Source organism: Liolophura sinensis, chromosome 7 (assembly GCF_032854445.1).
Source record: "Liolophura sinensis isolate JHLJ2023 chromosome 7, CUHK_Ljap_v2, whole genome shotgun sequence".
In the NCBI taxonomy this organism is placed as follows: Eukaryota; Metazoa; Mollusca; class Polyplacophora; order Chitonida; family Chitonidae; genus Liolophura; species Liolophura sinensis.
In genome coordinates this window covers 14,615,025-14,622,167 of record NC_088301.1, presented here as the reverse complement: position 1 = coordinate 14,622,167, position 7,143 = coordinate 14,615,025, and positions in this window count along the sequence as shown.

Below are 7,143 nucleotides of genomic sequence, written 5' to 3'. Positions count from 1 at the left end.
AACCATATCAAATGAGTGTACCAGAGATTCTGGACGCTCTGAACTCGAAGTGAAAAGGCGCTTGATGAAATTGCCATAACACAGTAGATTTTGCAGTAATAACTTGTGACAAGGCGAGATATGTACACGCCATATGCAAGACCCTTCGGTATACTATTGTCCAAGGAAAGATAATTTACAATGTCAAAATGGAAACTATCCCTCTTGTCGTAAAATCTAAGAGTGCGGAAAGCGTTTCGATCTTTGTACAAATATAGGTGCAGTCGAACGGGTAGAATATATACATATGTATATATGTATACCCGCTTGTTGTACACAAACAATTAAAACACGTGTATAATGTTTAACAATTAAGGAGCATACGAAATTACCAGGATATGACACGAGATTGAACCACGGATGTCCCCCTTACATGGCGGGCTCCCCACCAACCGGTCATCGCAAGAGGGTTTTTTTTGTGATTCAGACAAGACATGATTTCAGGTTGTAATTAACTGCTGAATCCATTCGGTTCTCAAGAAGGTACAAATGAAAACGCAAACATAACAGGAATTGAATTCTACTAATCACTGTCCGGATGGTAAAAGTTGACTTCAGTTTGACTGGTAGAATAAACTCTCTCGAAACATAGGATAAAATCAGAAAGCCTCATGACAAGCTCGGGCTACAATTTGGAACGATATACGGAAACAAACTGAACGCAATGCATTTTACAGTAACTGGGCATGCGCCTAGCTGACTACACGTAAAACGGCCCTCTGTCTTGGAATGTACGCAAAAAAAATGTCGGTGACTTTCACGGGTTTTCAGTCACTTGCAGCAAAATATTGCAATAAAAACTGTTGCCATCTGTGGGTTTAGTGCCCAAAGCTACACCAAATAAATTCACATGATCTACTTAAAATAATTTACATACAGAAAGGCTTCATACTAAAACGTTTCAATTGCCATGGTACTGTAGTCACATACGCCAATTTTGAAGCCTATCGTTTCAATAGTTCTGGAGAAGAAGATTGTTCAAGGGTTTTTATATAAATCCAGTATGGTCGCCAAGTCGTTTGATCTAGGCCACTACATTTTTATAAGCAATACTTCACATCATATGAGAATTAAGTAAAAACAAATGATTCACTGGTCTAGAATTACACGTACTCAAAATGCTGTCATCACATTTAACTTACAATCACATTAAAACAGTGCAAAGGGACCAGGCCTTGGGGATGCTTAGTCCGCCAGCAGAATCCTGTTTTAGGCAGGAATACAATATAATTAAAAACGTACAGCACAGAAGGTAAAACCGGAACAACGACGACAGTGTGACAGACGAACGACATGGAGAGTAAAACCAGAGCAGCGACGACAATGTGCTAGACGAACGACACAGTAAAACGAGAGCAGCGACCACAGCGTGCTAACAAACGGTCACACGTAACCGGTGAAATATGGCCCTTCTCAGTTTACCTCAATCAGGGTTTCATTCTATCTGTTCATATAAAAGCATAAATGTTAAGTTTTTTTCAACCACGAGACCCACACAGAATTGGTTCTTCCGCTCAAGCCAATCGTCGGTTAAACGCCCACGTTATATATTTCTTACCCGATTCCTCCGAGAAGCAGACGTGTAGAGCAGCAGTCGTGTTATCCCCATTCACCACGGGTGCGGTACTACTATTAGAGGCGCCTCATATATGCGCAGTCGGCGATTCCGCATTCGAGGGATTAGCGGGCGAAGGTTATAGACCCAGTATTGCGGGACCTTCGGGAGATTAATGATCAATATTTAGCAGTAGTTTAAGTGGTTGCCCGCTCCCAAGTGTATTAGCGAGTAGGTCTATGGTGAAAAAGCTAGAACTCTAAGACACATAAGAGCCACTTCGGCCGTATATAGGCGGCTGGGTGAGGAGCTGGAAGGAGTGTGTTACAAGCATGGCCCTTGATAAGTGGGCTAGGAATGTTTAATGCATAAGTAGCAGAGAAGGCACACCAAAAATGCTTGACTAATTCTCAAGCTTACTTACCAGTGCAATCCCACTTTAAAAATCACCTGGACTTTTGCAAGGGCATGGGGCTACAGACGCTTAAATGCAAAACTCGCTCACAATTTTTGACAGAAAACGGCTTCCCGCTTGCGTGATGAACTTTCTGACCTCTGCTGATCCAGATGTTTGTACGGTCCATTGTGCTCTTCAGCTGGCGGTCAGCGTGAACTTCATTATACATCCACGCACACAGCCTGCCGTCTATAATCGACCGATACCTGCATTATGCATGGCTGGCTAAGAAGTCGTCTGCCACGTGCCTGCGTGACCGCGAACGCTCCTGCACTTCGCTCTTGGGAGTCAGCTGACAGCAGACGACGAGGGTGAAAGATAACATGGGAAAGTCTAGAGAAACCAACAACACTGGAGGATATTCAGGGAAGTACGTCTGATAATAACCAGAAATTATAGTATGTAAGATAACAGGACAATGTGCACGGCATATATAAATTGTGAACATCAGCAAAATCCGGTTTTAGACTTATGAGGCCGTAGAGTTTTGTTTTAACTCCCATGTTATTTAGACAATGTTTTCACCGCCCTGTCTAAACGAGTATTCGTGTTGGCGCGAGTAAAACGGCAAATGCCCGGATGTCCGCGGTCTCGAATAGCCAGGCTAGGTTCTCAGGCGACATTACGCTGTAAGATGCATCGAGACTTGTAACCACCGCATTGCTGATGAAGACAAGAACATCGAACATACTAGCTAAGCATACAGTGTTATCTAAATCATCACAACTCGGGCTTTTCAAATTGTTCAATATACGATACCAACACAACAGGACTCGGGCTTTGTTTTAACAAGGGATTAACCTCATAATCCTTACAGCCCATGCGTCGCTCTCTGCTTATCACTTTATATCACTGTCACCAGCAGACAAGCTTGACCTTTGGAGCTTGTAAGAAGTACGTACATGCTGGATTGTTTAAGCTTAGTCTCCTTGCGTGTGCCCTCCCGCGGAACACTGTAGAAAGATCTGGTCAAATCGACTAAACAGATCTTGGTACAGGCGCGTCCCATCAAATAATGTGGCGACCAAACAATGAAGGCTCGAAATGACCAGATATCTTATGGTCAGATTTTCTTCGGCCGCCAGAATAGGGTCAAAGTATTCATTAAAAGATTGATACAAAGAACCAATACAATTTTGTTAATAATATTTGTTATGACCCTACTTTGTGATCAAGAAAATGCGACCACAGAAAATGCGACCTCATCAGTTTTGGTTGCTTCCACCAAAAGTAATGGTTATGTTGACCCTATTCTGGCGACCAATAAAATGGGACCAAAATGGTCCTGGTCGTTTTGACCAATCTTATAATTGTTACCGGGGCCTCCGTGGCTCAGTTGGTTAGAGCGCTAGCGCAGCGTAATGACCCAGGAGACTCTCACCAATGCTGTCGCTGTGAGTTCAAGTCCGGCTCATGCTGGCTGCCTCTCCGGCCGTAAGTGGGAAGGTCTGCTAGCAACCTGCGGATGGTCGTGGGTTTTCCCGGGCCCTGCTCGGTTCCCATCCACCAGAATGCTGGCCGCCGTCGTATAAGTGAAATATTCTTGAGTACAGCGTAAAACACCAATCAAATAAATAAATAAATAAAATAAAAAAACAAATAAAATATAATTGTTACCTTCACCCTGTTCTGGCGACCAACGAAAATAAGTTCTATTTCGTCAGTTATACAGACGAACATACCTACCCCCATATTAAGCAATTCTTGTCATTTTTATTATTCTGACATATACTGTCACCATTGTATAGGGGTGGTGAGATTTAAAGTCCGTTGTAAAAAATACTACCTGATGGCAATTTCAACTTAATGTTTCATAGATTCAAAGAACGATTATTCTTTCTTATACTTTCTGGATAAATGTAGGTGGCTTCAAAACACAAAGTGCATGTTGGTTCCCATGTGTCGCACAGACACGTCTACGCCTGAATAAAAAGTTACCATTTAACTTTCTTCTGAAATCACGTGGATGTGTTTTCTAATGGATGTAAGGGGGCACTTTAAATAACCTCTTGAGTAACATGACACACATCCTTTAGGTAGTCCAATTGTCGATAGAAAGCCGATGTTCTCTTTCTTGTATGAATTACTTTGTTTCATACCATAACATTTCAGGTACTATTACAAATATGGTTTCCCTTCTGACACTTCTGTGCGCGTGCAGTTAACATCAACCGCGCTATATATACTAATGACTCAAAACCTTCAAGCATTTCCAGTGCAACGTGAATAACACGGGATGAAACCTGGGTTGGGTCATACCAAAGACTTTTAAACTGATGCTTGCTACTTGTTTGGGGCTCAACAATGACAGGTTAGAACAAGGAAACATGACTGGTTGGCCCGGTGTCAATATAATGAGACTAGATGGGAGGTCATATCTGGTGTCTTCGGCATGATACTTCAGTGGCGGTAGCACTTTGGCGTGTCCTGTCACAAGGAGATACAGTATATGTACACACCTATTGACTCCTCGTCGTTGTATGACTGAAAGTACGATGTTAAACCCCAAGCAAACACATACATACACACTATCGATTGTCCATGATTATGACCTAAAATATAGATAGTCCAGTTATATGTGGTTCAGACCTCAGTAAAACATCTGCAATTGATAACTTCAGAAAGAAAAGAGCAAGCTAATTCAGAAGTGACCACGTGTGATTCAGAAATACGGTGAACAATGTGCTTTTGACCGTTACCGTGTACTACATATGCGTGATTCGGCAGAAGGGTCTTTAGCATAGTGAACAACATGTGAATCAGAATTATCTCGAACGATGTCTGATTCAGAACATGCAAGAAGAATGAGTTATTCAGAAGTACGGTGGACAATGTACGGTTCTAGCCTTAGTGAAACACCCGCCATTTATAACTTCAAAAAGGAACGGGTGATTCACAAAGAACCAAATCTGATTCTGAAAAAATTTTGAACGAAGCGCGACTGAGAAGCAACATGAACCAAATGTGATTCAGATAGATCTTGTGTCATACTTGATGCAAAAACATCGTGAACAACGAGTGATTCAGAGTTCCAGTGAACGATATGTGATTCAGAACAGTAAACCATGCTCTTGTTCAACTATGTGTTGTTCAACTAACGAAATATACGCGATCCATAATGGTATTGTATATAAACAGCTCTCAATCGGTAGGTTAAATCACTCAGTGATGTTTTAACATCGGTCAGGCAATGGTTTAGTTTTAAACAACACGTTGAAACAACTCAATGCATTTACATAGGTAACCATTTGCAATGATACATGTGTATGTCAAAAAAATACAAGGTTACATTTAGCAAGTAAAACTATACCTTGATTACATAAATGTAATTACATAAACACGTTGTATGAACGTTTAGCGTGATCCAGGTTGTCAACGTCAAGATATGTCACAAACATAATAACCTTTAACTTCACCGGCACCACACAGCAGGTATGCGGTGACACTCAATTGGAAAACTGTCATATTCAATCCCATTCACTTTTATCAGTGTACTGTGACTTAAAAAAAACAATAAAATCCTCATCGAGACCAGCCATCTGTACACCTCAAGTATATCAATAAAGTACACGGTCCTCTTATCCTCATCGAGACCAGCCATCAGTACACCTCAAGTATATCAGTAAAGGGCACAGTCCTCTTATCCTCATCGAGATCAGCCATCTGTACACCTCAAGTATATCAATAAAGGGCACAGTCCTCTTATCCTCATCGAGACCAGCCATCTGTACACCTCAAGTATATCAGTAAAAGGCACAGTCCTCTTATCCTCATCGAGATCAGCCATCTGTACACCTCAAGTATATCAATAAAGGGCACAGTCCTCTTATCCTCATCGAGACCAGCCATCTGTACACCTCAAGTATATCAATAAAGGGCACAGTCCTCTTATCCTCATCGAGACCAGCCATCAGTACACCTCAAGTATATCAGTAAAAGGCACAGTCCTCTTATCCTCATCGAGATCAGCCATCTGTACACCTCAAGTATATCAATAAAGGGCACAGTCCTCTTATCCTCATCGAGACCAGCCATCTGTACACCTCAAGTATATCAGTAAAAGGCACAGTCCTCTTATCCTCATCGAGATCAGCCATCTGTACACCTCAAGTATATCAGTAAAGGGCACAGTCCTCTTATCCTCATCGAGACCAGCCATCTGTACACCTCAAGTATATCAGTAAAGGGCACAGTCCTCTTATCCTCATCGAGACCAGCCATCTGTACACCTCAAGAATATGAATAAAAGGCACAGTCGTCTTATCCTCATCGAGACCAGCCATCTGTACACCTCAAGTATATCAATAAAGGACATAGTCCTCTTATAACAAGCCGAATCCAAAACATATTCAAAAATTATAAAGTATTTAATGCAACACTTAGTACACCATATTTATCTGTAGGGTTGAAAAGATTAAAGCTTGGGGACATGGGGACACCAATAAAACAACAAGAATAGTGAAAATATGATAACATAACAACATACACTGATATCCATACGTTTAAAATCATATGATGGAATGCAAGTTTAAAATATGCATTCCATTGTGGGAAGTCTATTTGGAAATCCGATTGAATAAATGGAGGAGTGAGTGATTATGACCTAACGCCAGTTCTGCAATATAGATCATGCCGAGGACAATCAAGAAACTAATGTGTGGGAAAATGGTGTCCTTTGTTTGCAGAGATTTACAGAGGTATACACGTATATATCTTTGAACAGGCTTACCTGTTACATGAATGGTGGATTGATAGTCTCCCGACAACGGCAGGACCCTGGCTGAATAGAATGAAAATTATGTACAAAATCGAGTTTCAAATACCAACCAGAAAAGTGCATGATTTCAAACAACGACGTAAGTGTGCCAGTCCACAACCATATGGTTAGTTATGGTTGTGTTTGGACGAAATTTGGTGGACAGCTTCTCCTGGGCATAAACATCAATACATTAAATTTTGGTGCTGATCCGGATCTGAACTCTTCACTCCTTTAACCCTGGAGTTACTACTGGGCATTTACTGACCACAACACACTTTACAATACGAAGTCGGGATATCCCGGGTTTAAAGTCGAGTCGGGTCATATCAAAGA